The sequence below is a fragment of the Dermacentor andersoni genome, unplaced genomic scaffold, assembly GCF_023375885.2.
Source record: "Dermacentor andersoni unplaced genomic scaffold, qqDerAnde1_hic_scaffold ctg00000039.1, whole genome shotgun sequence".
Lineage (NCBI taxonomy): Eukaryota > Metazoa > Arthropoda > Arachnida > Ixodida > Ixodidae > Dermacentor > Dermacentor andersoni.
The window spans coordinates 32715198-32733891 of record NW_027314752.1 but is presented as its reverse complement, the minus strand read 5'-3'; positions in this window follow the sequence as shown (position 1 = coordinate 32733891).

Genomic DNA, 18694 nt, shown 5'->3' with positions numbered 1-18694 from the left:
TCTTAGTTGGCGCGGTTCCTTCCTAATTCAAGTATGCACCATCTAGCCCAAATGAATGTTCTCCTGAACCATCTTTCGAAAACACAGGGCCCTTTTTATGTGGCAGCTTATCTTTATCGTGCTTGTCCTGTGTCGTTCTCCCTCTCGTGATCGTCTTAGATGGCGCTGTTCTTTCATAATTCAAGCATGCACCATCTAGCCCAAATGAATGTTGTCCTGAACTATGTTTCGAAAACACAGGGCCCTTTTTTATGTGACAGCTTATCTTTATGGCGCTTGTCCTGTGTCATTCTCCCTCACGTGATCGTCTTAGTTGGCGCTGTTCTTTCCTAATTCAAGTATGCACCATCTAGCCTAAATAAATGTTGTCCTGAACCATCTTTCGAAAACACAGGGCCCGTTTTTATCTGACAGCTTATCTTTATGGCGCTTCTCCTGTGTCGTTCTCCCTGGCGTGATCGTCTTAGATGGCGCTTCCCCTGTGTCGTTCTCCCTCGCGTGATCTTCTTAGTTGGCGCTGTTCTTTCCTATTTCAAGTATGCGCCATCTAGCCCAAATGAATGTTGTCCTGAACCATCTTTCGAAAACACACGGCCCTTTTTTATGTGACAGCTTATCTTTATGGCGCTTGTCCTGTGTCGTTCTCCCTCGCGTGATCGTCTTAGTTGGCTCTGTTCCTTCCTAATTCAAGTATGCACCATCTAGCCCAAACCAATCTTGTCCTGAACCATCTTTCGAAAACACAGGGCCCTTTTTTATGTGACAGCTTATCTTTATGGCGCTTGTCATTTGACGTTCTCCCTCGCGTGATCGCCTTAGTTGGCGCTGTTCATTCCTAATTCAATATGCACCATCATACCCAAATGAATGCTGTCCTGAACCATCTTTCGAATAAACAGGGCCCTTTTTTTTGTGACAGCTTATCTTTATGGCGCTTGTCCTGTGTCGTTCTTCCTCGCGTGATCGTCTTAGATGGCGCTTGTCCTGTGTCGTTCTCCCTCACGTGATCGTCTTAGTTGGCGCTGTTCTTTCCTAATTCAAGTATGCACCATCTAGCCTAAATAAATGTTGTCCTGAACCATCTTTCGAAAACACAGGGCCCGTTTTTATGTGACAGCTTATCTTTATGGCGCTTCTCCTGTGTCGTTCTCCCTGGCGTGATCGTCTTAGATGGCGCTTCCCCTGTGTCGTTCTCCCTCGCGTGATCTTCTTAGTTGGCGCTGTTCTTTCCTATTTCAAGTATGCGCCATCTAGCCCAAATGAATGTTGTCCTGAACCATCTTTCGAAAACACACGGCCCTTTTTTATGTGACAGCTTATCTTTATGGCGCTTCTCCTGTGTCGTTCTTCCTCGCGTGATCGTCTTAGTTGGCGCTGTTCTTTCCTAATTCAAGTATGCACCATCTAGCCCAAATGAATGTTGTCCTGAACCATCGTTCGAAAACACAGGGCCCTCTTTTATGTGACAGCTTATCTTTAGGGCGCTTGTACTGTGTCGTTCTCCCTCTCGTGATCGTCTTAGATGGCGCTTCTCCTGTGTCGTTCTCCCTCGCGTGATCGTCTTAGTTGGCGCTGTTCCTTCCTAATTCAAGTATGCACCATCTAGCCCAAATGAATGTTGTCCTGAACCATCTTTCGAAAACACAGGGCCCTTTTTTATGTGACAGCTTATCTTTATGGCATTTCACCTTTGTCGTTCCCCGTCGCGTGATCGTCTTAGTTAGTGCTGTTCCTTCTTAATTCAAGTATGCACCATCTAGCCCAAATGAATGTTGTCCTGAACCATCTTTCGAAAACACAGGGCCCTTTTTTATGTGACAGCTTATCTTTATGGCGCTTGTCATGTGTCGTTGTCCCTCGCGTGATCGCCTTAGTTGGCGCTGTTATTTCCTAATTCAAGTATGCACCATCATACCCAAATGAATGCTGTCCTGAACCATCTTTCGAATACACAGGGCCCTTTTTTAAGTGACAGCTTATCTTTATGGCGCTTGTCCTGTGTCGTTCTCCCTCGCGTGATCGTCTTAGATGGCGCTTGTCCTGTGTCGTTCTCCCTCTCGTGATCGCTAAGATGGCGCTTCACCTTTGTCGTTCCCCGTCGGGTGATCATCTTAGTTAGTGCTGTTCCTTCCTAATTCAAGTATGCACCATCTAGCCCAAATGAATGTCGTCCTGAACCATCTTTCGAAAACACAGGGCCCTTTTTTATGTGACAGCTTATCTTTATGGCGCTTCTCCTGTGTCGTTCTCCCTCGCGTGATCGTCTTAGTTGGCTCTGTCCCTTCCTAATATAAGTATGCACCTTCTAGCCCAAATGAATGTTGTCCTGAACCATCTTTCGAAAACACAGGGCGCTTTTTTATGTGACGGCTTATCTTTAGAGTGCTTGTCCTGTGTCGTTCTCCCTCTCGTGATCGTCTTAGATGGCGTTTCTCCTGTGTCGTTCTCCCTTTCGTGATCGTCTTAGTTGGCGCTGTTCCTTCCTAATTCAAGTATGCACCATCTAGCCCAAATGATTGTTGTCCTGAACCATCTTTTGAAAACACACGGTCCTTTTTTATGTGACAGCTTATCTTTATGGCGCTTGTCCAGTGTCGTTCTCCCTCTCATGATCATCTTATATGGCGCTGTTATTTCCTAATTCAAGTATGCACCATCTAGCCCAAATGAATGTTGTCCTGAACCATCTTTCGAAAGCACAGGGCCCTTTTTTATGTGACTGCTTATCTTTATGGCGCTTCTCCTGTGTCGTTCTTCCACGCGTGATCGTCTTAGTTGGCGCTGTTCTTTCCTTATTCAAATATGCACCATCTAGCCCGAATGAATGTTGTCCTGAACCATCTTTCGCAAACACAGGGCCCTTTTTTGTGACAGCTTATCTTTAAGGCGCTTGTCCTGTGTCGTTCTCCCTCTCGTGATCGTCTTAGATGGCGCTGTTCTTTCCTAATTCAAGTATGCACCATCTAGCCCAAATGAATGTTGTCCTGAACCATCTTTCGAAAACACAGGGCCCTTTTTCTGTGACAGCTTATCTTTAGGGCGCTTGTCCTGTATCGTTGTCCCTCTCGTGATCGTCTTAGATTGCGCTTCTCCAGTGTCGTTCTCCCTCGCGTGATCGTCTTAGTTGGCACTGTTCTTTCCTAATTCAAGTATGCACCATCTAGCCCAAATGAATGTTGTCCTGAACCATCTTTCGAAAACACAGGGCCCTTTTTTATGTGACAGCTTATCTTTATGGCGCTTGTCCTGTGTCGTTCTCCCTCGCATGATCGTCTTAGTTGGCGCTGTTCTTTCCTAATTCAAGCATGCACCATCATACCCAAATGAATGTTGTCCTGAACCATCTTTCAAAAACAAAGGGCCCTTTTTATGTGAGAGATTATCTTTATGGCGCTTGTCCTGTGTCGTTCTCCCTCGCGTGATCGTCTTAGTTGGCATTGTTCCTTCCTAATTCAAGTATGCACCATCTAGCACAAATGAATGTTGTCCTGAACTATCTTTCGAAAACACAGGACCCTTTTTGATGTGACAGCTTATTTTTATGGCGCTTGTTCTGTGTCGTTCTCCCTCTCGTGATCGTCTTAGATGGCGCTGTTCTTTCCTAATTCATGTATGCACCATCTAGCCCAAATGAATGATGTGCTGAACCATCTTTCGAAAACACAGCGCCCTTTTTTATGTGACAGCTTATCTTTAGGGCACTTGTCCTGTGTCAATCTCCCTCGCGTGATCCTCTTAGTTGGCACTGTTCCTTCCTAATTCAAGTATGCACCATCTAGCCCAAATGAATGTTGTCCTGAATCATCTTTCGAAAACACAGGGCCCTTGTTTATGTGACAGCTTATCTTTAGGGCGCTTGTCCTATGTCGTTCTCCCTCTCGTGATCGTCTTAGATGGCGTTTCTCCTGTGTCGTTCTCCCTTTCGTGATCGTCTTAGATGGCGCTGTTGTTTCCTAATTCAATCATGCACCATCTAGCCCAAATGAATGTTGTCCTGAACCACCTTTCGAAAACACAGGGCCCTTTCTTATGTGACAGCTTATCTTTATGGCGCTTTTCCTGTGTCGTTCTCCCTCGCGTGATCGCCTTAGTTGGCGCTGTTCTTTCCTAATTCAAGTATGCACCATCTAGCCTAAATGAATGTCGTCCTGAACCATCTTTCGAAAACACAGGGCCCTTTTTTATGTGACAGCTTATCTTTATGGCGCTTGTCCTATGTCGTTCTCCCTCTCGTGATCGCCTTAGATGGCGCTGTTCTTTCCTAATTCAAGCATGCACCATCTAGCCCAAATGAATGTTGTCCTGAACCATCTTTCGAAAACACAGCGCCCTTTTTTATGTGACAGCTTATCTTTATGGCGCTTTTCCTGTGTCGTTCTCCCTCGCGTGATCGTCTTAGTTGGCGCTGTTCTTTCCTAATTCAAGTATGCACCATCTAGCCCAAATGAATGTTGTCCTGAACCATCTTTCGAAAACACAGGGCCCTCTGTTATGTGACAGCTTATCTTTAAGGCGCTTGTCCTGTGTCGTTCTCCCTCTTGGGATCGTCTTAGATGGCGCTTCTCCTGTGTCGTTCTCCCTCGCGTGATCGTCTTAGTTGGCGCTGTTCCTTCCTAATTCAAGTATGCACCATCTAGCCAAATGAATGTTGTCCTGAACCATCTTTCGAAAACAGAGGGCCCTTTTTATGTGACAGCTTATCTTTATGGCGCTTGTCCTGTGTCGTTCTCCCTCGCGTGATCGTCTTAGTTGGCTCTGTTCCTTCCTAATTCAAGTATGCACCATCTAGCCCAAATGAATGTTGTCCTGAACCATCTTTCGAAAACACAGGGCCCTTTTTTATGTGACAGCTTATCTTTATGGCGCTTGTCATGTGTCGTTCTCCCTCGCGTGATCGCCTTAGTTGGCGCTGTTCATTCATAATTCAAGTATGCACCATCATACCCAAATGAATGCTGTCCTGAACCTTCTTTCGAATACACAGGGGCCTTTTTTATGTGACAGCTTATCTTTATGGCGCTTCTCCTGTGTTGTTCTCCCTCGCGTGATCGTCCTAGTTGGCGCTGTTCCTTCCTAATTCAAGTATGCACCATCTAGCCCAAATGAATGTTCTCCTGAACCATCTTTCGAAAACACAGGGCCCTTTTTATGTGGCAGCTTATCTTTATCGTGCTTGTCCTGTGTCGTTCTCCCTCTCGTGATCGTCTTAGATGGCGCTGTTCTTTCCTAATTCAAGCATGCACCATCTAGCCCAAATGAATGTTGTCCTGAACCATCTTTCGAAAACACAGGGCCCTTTTTATGTGACAGCTTATTTTTATGGCGCTTTTCCTGTGTCGTTCTCCCTCACGTGATCGTCTTAGTTGGCGCTGTTCTTTCCTAATTCAAGTATGCGCCATCTAGCCCAAATGAATGTTGTCCTGAACGATCTTTCGAAAACACAGGGCCCTTTTTTTGTGACAGCTTATCTTTATGGCGCTTGTCTTGTGTCGTTCTCCCTCGCGTGATCGTCTTAGTTGGCGCTGTCCTTTCCTCATACAAGTAGGCACCATCATACCCACATGATTGTTGTCCTGAACCATCTTTCGAAAACACAGGGCCCTTTTTTATCTGACAGCTTATCTTTATAGTGCTTCTCTTGTGTCGTTCTCCCTCGCGTGATCGTCTTAGTTGGCTCTGTTCCTTCCTAATTCAAGTATGCACTATCTAGCCCAAATGAATGTTGTCCTGAACCATCTTTCGAAAACACAGGGCCCTTTTTTATGTGACAGCTTATCTTTAGGGCGCCTGTCCTGTGTCGTTCTCCCTCTCGTGATCGTCTTAGATGGCGCTTCTCCTGTGTCGTTCTCCCTTTCGTGATCGTCTTAGTTAGCGCTGTTCCTTCTTAATTCAAGTATGCACCATCTAGCCCAAATGAATGTTGTCCTGAACTATCTTTCGAAAACACAGGGCCCTTTTTTATGTGACAGCTTATCTTTATGGCGGTTGTCCTGTGTCGTTCTCCTTCGCGTGATCGTCTTAGATGGTGCTTGTCCTGTGTCATTCTCCCTCGCGTGATCGTCTTAGTTGGCGCTGTTCTTTCCTAATTCAAGTATGCACCATCTAGCCGAAATAAATGTTGTCCTGAACCATCTTTCGAAAACACAGGGCCCGTTTTTATGTGACAGCTTATCTTTAGGGCGCTTGTCCTGTGTCGTTCTCCCTCTCGTGATCGTCTTAAATGGCGCTTCTCCTGTGTCGTTCTCCCTCGCGTGATCGTCTTAGTTGGCGCTGTTCCTTCCTAATTCAATTATGCACCATCTAGCCCAAATGAATGTTGTCCTCAACCATCTTTCGAAAACACAGGGCCGTTTTTTATGTGACACCCTTTTTTATGTGACAGCTTATCTTTAAGGCGCTTGTCCGGTGTCGTTCTCCCTCTCGTGATCGTCTTAGTTGGGGCTGTTCCTTCCTAATTCAGGTATGCACCATCTAGCCCAAATGAATGTTGTCCTGAACCATCTTTCGAAAGCACAGGGCCCTTTTTCTGTGACAGCTTATCTTTAGGGCGCTTGTCCTGTGTCGTTGTCCCTCTCGTGATCGTCTTATATGGCGCTTCTCCAGTGTCGTTCTCCCTCGCGTGATCGTCTTAGTTGGCGCTGTTCTTTCCTAATTCAAGTATGCACCATCTAGCCCAAATGAATGTTGTCCTGAACCATCTTTCGAAAACACAGGACCCTTTTTTATGTGACAGCTTATCTTTATGGCGCTTGTTCTGTGTCGTTCTCCCTCTCGTGATCGTCTTAGATGGCGCTGTTCTCTCCTAATTCAAGTATGCACCATCTAGCCCAAATGAATGTTGTCCTGAACCATCTTTCGAAAACACAGGGCCCTTTTTATGTGACAGCTTATCTTTATGGCGCTTGTCCTGTGTCGTTCTCCCTCTCGTGATCGTCTTAGATGGCGCTGTTCTTTCCTAATTCAAGCATGCACCATCTAGCCCAAATGAATGTTGTCCTGAACCATCTTTCGAAAACACAGGGCCCTTTTTTATGTGACAGCTTATCTTTATGGCGCTTTTCCTGTGTCGTGCTCCCTCGCGTGATCGTCTTAGTTGGCTCTGTTCCTTCTTAATTCAAGTATGCACCATCTAGCCCAAATGAATGTTGTACTGAACCATCTTTCCAAAACACAGGGCCCTTTTTTATGTGACAGCTTATCTTTATGGCGCTTCTCCTGTGTCGTTCTTCCTCGCGTGATCGTCTTAGTTGGCGCTGTTCTTTCCCAATTTAAGTATGCACCATCTAGCCGAAATAAATGTTGTCCTGAACCATCTTTCGAAAACACAGGGCCCGTTTTTATGTGACAGCTTATCTTTATGGCGCTTCTGCTGTGTCGTTCTCCCTCGCGTGATCGTCTTAGATGGCGCTTCCCCTGTGTCGTTCTCCCTCGCGTGATCGTCTTAGTGGGCGCTGTTCTTTCCTAATTCAAGTATGCACCATCTAGCCCAAAGGAATGTTGTCCTGAACCATCTTTCGAAAACACAGGGCCCTTTTTTATGTGACAGCTTATCTTTATGGCGCTTCTCCTGTGTCGTTCTTCCTCGTGTGATCGTCTTAGTTGACGCTGTTCTTTCCTAATTCAATTATGCACCATCTAGCCCAAATGAATGTTGTCCTGAACCATCTTTCGAAAACACAGGGACCTCTGTTATGTGACAGCTTATCTTTAAGGCGCTTGTCCTGTGTCGTTCTCCCTCTCCTGATCGTCTTTGATGGCGCTTCTCCTGTGTCGTTCTCCCTCGCGTGATCGTCTTAGTTGGCGCTGTTCCTTCCTAATTCAAGTATGCACCATCTAGCCAAATGAATGTTGTCCTGAACCATCTTTGGAAAACACAGGGCCCTTTTTATGTGAAAGCTTATCTTTATGGCGCTTGTCCTGTGTCGTTCTCCCTCGCGTGATCGTCTTAGTTGGCTCTGTTCCTTCCTAATTCAAGTATGCACCATCTAGCCCAAATGAATGTTGTCCTGAACCATCTTTTGAAAACACAGCGCCCTTTTTTATGTGACAGCTTATCTTTATGGCGCTTGTCATGTGTCGTTCTCCCTCGCGTGATCGCCTTAGTTGGCGCTGTTCTTTCCTAATTCAAGTGTGCACCATCATACCCGAATGAATGCTGTCCTGAACCATCTTTCGAAAACACAGGGCCCTTGTTTATGTGACAGCTTATCTTTAGGGCGCTTGTCCTATGTCGTTCTCCCTCTCGTGATCGTCTTAGATGGCGTTTCTTCTGTGTCGTTCTCCCTTTCGTGATCGTCTTAGATGGCGCTGTTGTTTCCTAATTCAAGCATGCACCATCTAGCCCAAATGAATGTTGTCCTGAACCATCTTTCGAAAACGCAGGGCCCTTTTTTATGTGACAGCTTATCTTTATGGCGCTTTTCCTGTGTCGTTCTCCCTCGCGTGATCGCCTTAGTTGGCGCTGTTCTTTCCTAATTCAAGTATGCACCATCTAGCGCAAATGAATGTTGTCCTGAACCATCTTTCGAAAACACAGGGCCCTTTTTTATGTGACAGCTTATCTTTATGGCGCTTGTCCTATGTCGTTCTCCCTCTCGTGATCGCCTTAGATGGCGCTGTTCTTTCCTAATTCAAGCATGCACCATCTAGCCCAAATGAATGTTGTCCTGAACCATCTTTCGAAAACACAGCGCCCTTTTTTATGTGACAGCTTATCTTTATGGCGCTTTTCCTGTGTCGTTCTCCCTCGCGTGATCGTCTTAGTTGGCGCTGTTCTTTCCTAATTCAAGTATGCACCATCTAGCCCAAATGAATGTTGTCCTGAACCATCTTTCGAAAACACAGGGCCCTCTGTTATGTGACAGCTTATCTTTAAGGCGCTTGTCCTGTGTCGTTCTCCCTCTCGGGATCATCTTAGATGGCGCTTCTCCTGTGTCGTTCTCCCTCGCGTGATCGTCTTAGTTGGCGCTGTTCCTTCCTAATTCAAGTATGCACCATCTAGCCAAATGAATGTTGTCCTGAACCATCTTTCGAAAACAGAGGGCCCTTTTTATGTGACAGCTTATCTTTATGGCGCTTGTCCTGTGTCGTACTCCCTCGCGTGATCGTCTTAGTTGGCTTTGTTCCTTCCTAATTCAAGTATGCACCATCTAGCCCAAATGAATGTTGTCCTGAACCATCTTTCGAAAACACAGGGCCCTTTTTTATGTGACAGCTTATCTTTATGGCGCTTGTCATGTGTCGTTCTCCCTCGCGTGATCGCCTTAGTTGGCGCTGTTCATTCATAATTCAAGTATGCACCATCATACCCAAATGAATGCTGTCCTGAACCATCTTTCGAATACACAGGGTCCTTTTTTATGTGACAGCTTATCTTTATGGCGCTTGTCCTGTGTCGTTCTCCCTCGCGTGATCGTCTTAGATGGCGCTTCTCCTGTGTTGTTCTCCCTCGCGTGATCGTCTTAGTTGGCGCTGTTCCTTCCTAATTCAAGTATGCACCATCTAGCCCAAATGAATGTTCTCCTGAACCATCTTTCGAAAACACAGCGCCCTTTTTATGTGGCAGCTTATCTTTATCGTGCTTGTCCTGTGTCGTTCTCCCTCTCGTGATCGTCTTAGATGGCGCTGTTCTTTCCTAATTCAAGCATGCACCATCTAGCCCAAATGAATGTTGTCCTGAACCATCTTTCGAAAACACAGCGCCCTTTTTTATGTGACAGCTTATCTTTATGGCGCTTTTCCTGTGTCGTTCTCCCTCGCGTGATCGTCTTAGTTGGCGCTGTTCTTTCCTAATTCAAGTATGCACCATCTAGCCCAAATGAATGTTGTCCTGAACCATCTTTCGAAAACACAGGGCCCTCTGTTATGTGACAGCTTATCTTTAAGGCGCTTGTCCTGTGTCGTTCTCCCTCTCGGGATCGTCTTAGATGGCGCTTCTCCTGTGTCGTTCTCCCTCGCATGATCGTCTTAGTTGGCGCTGTTCCTTCCTAATTCAAGTATGCACCATCTAGCCAAATGAATGTTGTCCTGAACCATCTTTCGAAAACAGAGGGCCCTTTTTATGTGACAGCTTATCTTTATGGCGCTTGTCCTGTGTCGTTCTCCCTCGCGTGATCGTCTTAGTTGGCTTTGTTCCTTCCTAATTCAAGTATGCACCATCTAGCCCAAATGAATGTTGTCCTGAACCATCTTTCGAAAACACAGGGCCCTTTTTTATGTGACAGCTTATCTTTATGGCGCTTGTCATGTGTCGTTCTCCCTCGCGTGATCGCCTTAGTTGGCGCTGTTCATTCATAATTCAAGTATGCACCATCATACCCAAATGAATGCTGTCCTGAACCATCTTTCGAATACACAGGGTCCTTTTTTATGTGACAGCTTATCTTTATGGCGCTTGTCCTGTGTCGTTCTCCCTCGCGTGATCGTCTTAGATGGCGCTTCTCCTGTGTTGTTCTCCCTCGCGTGATCGTCTTAGTTGGCGCTGTTCCTTCCTAATTCAAGTATGCACCATCTAGCCCAAATGAATGTTCTCCTGAACCATCTTTTGAAAACACAGCGCCCTTTTTATGTGGCAGCTTATCTTTATCGTGCTTGTCCTGTGTCGTTCTCCCTCTCGTGATCGTCTTAGATGGCGCTGTTCTTTCCTAATTCAAGCATGCACCATCTAGCCCAAATGAATGTTGTCCTGAACCATCTTTCGAAAACACAGCGCCCTTTTTTATGTGACAGCTTATCTTTATGGCGCTTTTCCTGTGTCGTTCTCCCTCGCGTGATCGTCTTAGTTGGCGCTGTTCTTTCCTAATTCAAGTATGCACCATCTAGCCCAAATGAATGTTGTCCTGAACCATCTTTCGAAAACACAGGGCCCTTTTTTATGTGACAGCTTATCTTTATGGCATTTCACCTTTGTCGTTCCCCGTCGCGTGATCGTCTTAGTTAGTGCTGTTCCTTCTTAATTCAAGTATGCACCATCTAGCCCAAATGAATGTTGTCCTGAACCATCTTTCGAAAACACAGGGCCCTTTTTTATGTGACAGCTTATCTTTATGGCGCTTGTCATGTGTCGTTGTCCCTCGCGTGATCGCCTTAGTTGGCGCTGTTATTTCCTAATTCAAGTATGCAACATCATACCCAAATGAATGCTGTCCTGAACCATCTTTCGAATACACAGGGCCCTTTTTTAAGTGACAGCTTATCTTTATGGCGCTTGTCCTGTGTCGTTCTCCCTCGCGTGATCGTCTTAGATGGCGCTTGTCCTGTGTCGTTCTCCCTCTCGTGATCGCTAAGATGGCGCTTCACCTTTGTCGTTCCCCGTCGCGTGATCATCTTAGTTAGTGCTGTTCCTTCCTAATTCAAGTATGCACCATCTAGCCCAAATGAATGTCGTCCTGAACCATCTTTCGAAAACACAGGGCCCTTTTTTATGTGACAGCTTATCTTTATGGCGCTTCTCCTGTGTCGTTCTCCCTCGCGTGATCGTCTTAGTTGGCTCTGTCCCTTCCTAATATAAGTATGCACCTTCTAGCCCAAATGAATGTTGTCCTGAACCATCTTTCGAAAACACAGGGCCCTTTTTTATGTGACAGCTTATCTTTAGAGTGCTTGTCCTGTGTCGTTCTCCCTCTCGTGATCGTCTTATATGGCGTTTCTCCTGTGTCGTTCTCCCTTTCGTGATCGTCTTAGTTGGCGCTGTTCCTTCCTAATTCAAGTATGCACCATCTAGCCCAAATGATTGTTGTCCTGAACCATCTTTTGAAAACACACGGTCCTTTTTATGTGACAGCTTATCTTTATGGCGCTTGTCCAGTGTCGTTCTCCCTCTCATGATCATCTTATATGGCGCTGTTATTTCCTAATTCAAGTATGCACCATCTAGCCCAAATGAATGTTGTCCTGAACCATCTTTCGAAAGCACAGGGCCCTTTTTTATGTGAATGCTTATCTTTATGGCGCTTCTCCTGTGTCGTTCTTCCTCGCGTGATCGTCTTAGTTGGCGCTTTTCTTTCCTTATTCAAATATGCACCATCTAGCCCGAATGAATGTTGTCCTGAACCATCTTTCGCAAACACAGGGCCCTTTTTTGTGACAGCTTATCTTTAAGGCGCTTGTCCTGTGTCGTTCTCCCTCTCGTGATCGTCTTAGATGGCGCTGTTCTTTCCTAATTCAAGTATGCACCATCTAGCCCAAATGAATGTTGTCCTGAACCATCTTTCGAAAACACAGGGCCCTTTTTCTGTGACAGCTTATCTTTAGGGCGCTTGTCCTGTATCGTTGTCCCTCTCGTGATCGTCTTAGATGGCGCTTCTCCAGTGTCGTTCTCCCTCGCGTGATCGTCTTAGTTGGCACTGTTCTTTCCTAATTCAAGTATGCACCATCTAGCCCAAATGAATGTTGTCCTGAACCATCTTTCGAAAACACAGGGCCCTTTTTTATGTGACAGCTTATCTTTATGGCGCTTGTCCTGTGTCGTTCTCCCTCGCATGATCGTCTTAGTTGGCGCTGTTCTTTCCTAATTCAAGTATGCACCATCATACCCAAATGAATGTTGTCCTGAACCATCTTTCAAAAACAAAGGGCCCTTTTTATGTGAGAGATTATCTTTATGGCGCTTGTCCTGTGTCGTTCTCCCTCGCGTGATCGTCTTAGTTGGCATTGTTCCTTCCTAATTCAAGTATGCACCATCTAGCACAAATGAATGTTGTCCTGAACTATCTTTCGAAAACACAGGACCCTTTTTGATGTGACAGCTTATTTTTATGGCGCTTGTTCTGTGTCGTTCTCCCTCTCGTGATCGTCTTAGATGGCGCTGTTCTTTCCTAATTCATGTATGCACCATCTAGCCCAAATGAATGTTGTGCTGAACCATCTTTCGAAAACACAGCGCCCTTTTTTATGTGACAGCTTATCTTTAGGGCACTTGTCCTGTGTCAATCTCCCTCGCGTGATCCTCTTAGTTGGCACTGTTCCTTCCTAATTCAAGTATGCACCATCTAGCCCAAATGAATGTTGTCCTGAATCATCTTTCGAAAACACAGGGCCCTTGTTTATGTGACAGCTTATCTTTAGGGCGCTTGTCCTATGTCGTTCTCCCTCTCGTGATCGTCTTAGATGGCGTTTCTCCTGTGTCGTTCTCCCTTTCGTGATCGTCTTAGATGGCGCTGTTGTTTCCTAATTCAATCATGCACCATCTAGCCCAAATGAATGTTGTCCTGAACCATCTTTCGAAAACACAGGGCCCTTTCTTATGTGACAGCTTATCTTTATGGCGCTTTTCCTGTGTCGTTCTCCCTCGCGTGATCGCCTTAGTTGGCGCTGTTCTTTCCTAATTCAAGTATGCACCATCTAGCCTAAATGAATGTCGTCCTGAACCATCTTTCGAAAACACAGGGCCCTTTTTTATGTGACAGCTTATCTTTATGGCGCTTGTCCTATGTCGTTCTCCCTCTCGTGATCGCCTTAGATGGCGCTGTTCTTTCCTAATTCAAGCATGCACCATCTAGCCCAAATGAATGTTGTCCTGAACCATCTTTCGAAAACACAGCGCCCTTTTTTATGTGACAGCTTATCTTTATGGCGCTTTTCCTGTGTCGTTCTCCCTCGCGTGATCGTCTTAGTTGGCGCTGTTCTTTCCTAATTCAAGTATGCACCATCTAGCCCAAATGAATGTTGTCCTGAACCATCTTTCGAAAACACAGGGCCCTCTGTTATGTGACAGCTTATCTTTAAGGCGCTTGTCCTGTGTCGTTCTCCCTCTTGGGATCGTCTTAGATGGCGCTTCTCCTGTGTCGTTCTCCCTCGCGTGATCGTCTTAGTTGGCGCTGTTCCTTCCTAATTCAAGTATGCACCATCTAGCCAAATGAATGTTGTCCTGAACCATCTTTCGAAAACAGAGGGCCCTTTTTATGTGACAGCTTATCTTTATGGCGCTTGTCCTGTGTCGTTCTCCCTCGCGTGATCGTCTTAGTTGGCTCTGTTCCTTCCTAATTCAAGTATGCACCATCTAGCCCAAATGAATGTTGTCCTGAACCATCTTTCGAAAACACAGGGCCCTTTTTTATGTGACAGCTTATCTTTATGGCGCTTGTCATGTGTCGTTCTCCCTCGCGTGATCGCCTTAGTTGGCGCTGTTCATTCATAATTCAAGTATGCACCATCATACCCAAATGAATGCTGTCCTGAACCTTCTTTCGAATACACAGGGCCCTTTTTTATGTGACAGCTTATCTTTATGGCGCTTCTCTTGTGTTGTTCTCCCTCGCGTGATCGTCCTAGTTGGCGCTGTTCCTTCCTAATTCAAGTATGCACCATCTAGCCCAAATGAATGTTCTCCTGAACCATCTTTCGAAAACACAGGGCCCTTTTTATGTGGCAGCTTATCTTTATCGTGCTTGTCCTGTGTCGTTCTCCCTCTCGTGATCGTCTTAGATGGCGCTGTTCTTTCCTAATTCAAGCATGCACCATCTAGCCCAAATGAATGTTGTCCTGAACCATCTTTCGAAAACACAGGGCCCTTTTTATGTGACAGCTTATTTTTATGGCGCTTTTCCTGTGTCGTTCTCCCTCGCGTGATCGTCTTAGTTGGCGCTGTTCTTTCCTAATTCAAGTATGCGCCATCTAGCCCAAATGAATGTTGTCCTGAACGATCTTTCGAAAACACAGGGCCCTTTTTTTGTGACAGCTTATCTTTATGGCGCTTGTCTTGTGTCGTTCTCCCTCGCGTGATCGTCTTAGTTGGCGCTGTCCTTTCCTCATACAAGTAGGCACCATCATACCCACATGATTGTTGTCCTGAACCATCTTTCGAAAACACAGGGCCCTTTTTTATCTGACAGCTTATCTTTATAGTGCTTCTCTTGTGTCGTTCTCCCTCGCGTGATCGTCTTAGTTGGCTCTGTTCCTTCCTAATTCAAGTATGCACTATCTAGCCCAAATGAATGTTGTGCTGAACCATCTTTCGAAAACACAGCGCCCTTTTTTATGTGACAGCTTATCTTTAGGGCACTTGTCCTGTGTCAATCTCCCTCGCGTGATCCTCTTAGTTGGCACTGTTCCTTCCTAATTCAAGTATGCACCATCTAGCCCAAATGAATGTTGTCCTGAATCATCTTTCGAAAACACAGGGCCCTTGTTTATGTGACAGCTTATCTTTAGGGCGCTTGTCCTATGTCGTTCTCCCTCTCGTGATCGTCTTAGATGGCGTTTCTCCTGTGTCGTTCTCCCTTTCGTGATCGTCTTAGATGGCGCTGTTGTTTCCTAATTCAATCATGCACCATCTAGCCCAAATGAATGTTGTCCTGAACCATCTTTCGAAAACACTGGGCCCTTTCTTATGTGACAGCTTATCTTTATGGCGCTTTTCCTGTGTCGTTCTCCCTCGCGTGATCGCCTTAGTTGGCGCTGTTCTTTCCTAATTCAAGTATGCACCATCTAGCCTAAATGAATGTCGTCCTGAACCATCTTTCGAAAACACAGGGCCCTTTTTTATGTGACAGCTTATCTTTATGGCGCTTGTCCTATGTCGTTCTCCCTCTCGTGATCGCCTTAGATGGCGCTGTTCTTTCCTAATTCAAGCATGCACCATCTAGCCCAAATGAATGTTGTCCTGAACCATCTTTCGAAAACACAGCGCCCTTTTTTATGTGACAGCTTATCTTTATGGCGCTTTTCCTGTGTCGTTCTCCCTCGCGTGATCGTCTTAGTTGGCGCTGTTCTTTCCTAATTCAAGTATGCACCATCTAGCCCAAATGAATGTTGTCCTGAACCATCTTTCGAAAACACAGGGCCCTCTGTTATGTGACAGCTTATCTTTAAGGCGCTTGTCCTGTGTCGTTCTCCCTCTTGGGATCGTCTTAGATGGCGCTTCTCCTGTGTCGTTCTCCCTCGCGTGATCGTCTTAGTTGGCGCTGTTCCTTCCTAATTCAAGTATGCACCATCTAGCCAAATAAATGTTGTCCTGAACCATCTTTCGAAAACAGAGGGCCCTTTTTATGTGACAGCTTATCTTTATGGCGCTTGTCCTGTGTCGTTCTCCCTCGCGTGATCGTCTTAGTTGGCTCTGTTCCTTCCTAATTCAAGTATGCACCATCTAGCCCAAATGAATGTTGTCCTGAACCATCTTTCGAAAACACAGGGCCCTTTTTTATGTGACAGCTTATCTTTATGGCGCTTGTCATGTGTCGTTCTCCCTCGCGTGATCGCCTTAGTTGGCGCTGTTCATTCATAATTCAAGTATGCACCATCATACCCAAATGAATGCTGTCCTGAACCTTCTTTCGAATACACAGGGCCCTTTTTTATGTGACAGCTTATCTTTATGGCGCTTCTCCTGTGTTGTTCTCCCTCGCGTGATCGTCCTAGTTGGCGCTGTTCCTTCCTAATTCAAGTATGCACCATCTAGCCCAAATGAATGTTCTCCTGAACCATCTTTCGAAAACACAGGGCCCTTTTTATGTGGCAGCTTATCTTTATCGTGCTTGTCCTGTGTCGTTCTCCCTCTCGTGATCGTCTTAGATGGCGCTGTTCTTTCCTAATTCAAGCATGCACCATCTAGCCCAAATGAATGTTGTCCTGAACCATCTTTCGAAAACACAGGGCCCTTTTTATGTGACAGCTTATTTTTATGGCGCTTTTCCTGTGTCGTTCTCCCTCGCGTGATCGTCTTAGTTGGCGCTGTTCTTTCCTAATTCAAGTATGCGCCATCTAGCCCAAATGAATGTTGTCCTGAACGATCTTTCGAAAACACAGGGCCCTTTTTTTGTGACAGCTTATCTTTATGGCGCTTGTCTTGTGTCGTTCTCCCTCGCGTGATCGTCTTAGTTGGCGCTGTCCTTTCCTCATACAAGTAGGCACCATCATACCCACATGATTGTTGTCCTGAACCATCTTTCGAAAACACAGGGCCCTTTTTTATCTGACAGCTTATCTTTATAGTGCTTCTCTTGTGTCGTTCTCCCTCGCGTGATCGTCTTAGTTGGCTCTGTTCCTTCCTAATTCAAGTATGCACTATGTAGCCCAAATGAATGTTGTCCTGAAGCATCTTTCGAAAACACAGGGCCCTTTTTTATGTGACAGCTTATCTTTAGGGCGCCTGTCCTGTGTCGTTCTCCCTCTCGTGATCGTCTTAGATGGCGCTTCTCCTGTGTCGTTCTCCCTTTCGTGATCGTCTTAGTTAGCGCTGTTCCTTCTTAATTCAAGTATGCACCATCTAGCCCAAATGAATGTTGTCCTGAACTATCTTTCGAAAACACAGGGCCCTTTTTTATGTGACAGCTTATCTTTATGGCGGTTGTCCTGTGTCGTTCTCCTTCGCGTGATCGTCTTAGATGGTGCTTGTCCTGTGTCATTCTCCCTCGCGTGATCGTCTTAGTTGGCGCTGTTCTTTCCTAATTCAAGTATGCACCATCTAGCCGAAATAAATGTTGTCCTGAACCATCTTTCGAAAACACAGGGCCCGTTTTTATGTGACAGCTTATCTTTAAGGCGCTTGTCCTGTGTCGTTCTCCCTCTTGGGATCGTCTTAGATGGCGCTTCTCCTGTGTCGTTCTCCCTCGCGTGATCGTCTTAGTTGGCGCTGTTCCTTCCTAATTCAAGTATGCACCATCTAGCCAAATGAATGTTGTCCTGAACCATCTTTCGAAAACAGAGGGCCCTTTTTATGTGACAGCTTATCTTTATGGCGCTTGTCCTGTGTCGTTCTCCCTCGCGTGATCGTCTTAGTTGGCTCTGTTCCTTCCTAATTCAAGTATGCACCATCTAGCCCAAATGAATGTTGTCCTGAACCATCTTTCGAAAACACAGGGCCCTTTTTTATGTGACAGCTTATCTTTATGGCGCTTGTCATGTGTCGTTCTCCCTCGCGTGATCGCCTTAGTTGGCGCTGTTCATTCATAATTCAAGTATGCACCATCATACCCAAATGAATGCTGTCCTGAACCTTCTTTCGAATACACAGGGCCCTTTTTTATGTGACAGCTTATCTTTATGGCGCTTCTCCTGTGTTGTTCTCCCTCGCGTGATCGTCCTAGTTGGCGCTGTTCCTTCCTAATTCAAGTATGCACCATCTAGCCCAAATGAATGTTCTCCTGAACCATCTTTCGAAAACACAGGGCCCTTTTTATGTGGCAGCTTATCTTTATTGTGCTTGTCCTGTGTCGTTCTCCCTCTCGTGATCGTCTTAGATGGCGCTGTTCTTTCCTAATTCAAGCATGCACCATCTAGCCCAAATGAATGTTGTCCTGAACCATCTTTCGAAAACACAGGGCCCTTTTTATGTGACAGCTTATTTTTATGGCGCTTTTCCTGTGTCGTTCTCCCTCGCGTGATCGTCTTAGTTGGCGCTGTTCTTTCCTAATTCAAGTATGCGCCATCTAGCCCAAATGAATGTTGTCCTGAACGATCTTTCGAAAACACAGGGCCCTTTTTTTGTGACAGCTTATCTTTATGGCGCTTGTCTTGTGTCGTTCTCCCTCGCGTGATCGTCTTAGTTGGCGCTGTCCTTTCCTCATACAAGTAGGCACCATCATACCCACATGATTGTTGTCCTGAACCATCTTTCGAAAACACAGGGCCCTTTTTTATCTGACAGCTTATCTTTATAGTGCTTCTCTTGTGTCGTTCTCCCTCGCGTGATCGTCTTAGTTGGCTCTGTTCCTTCCTAATTCAAGTATGCACTATCTAGCCCAAATGAATGTTGTGC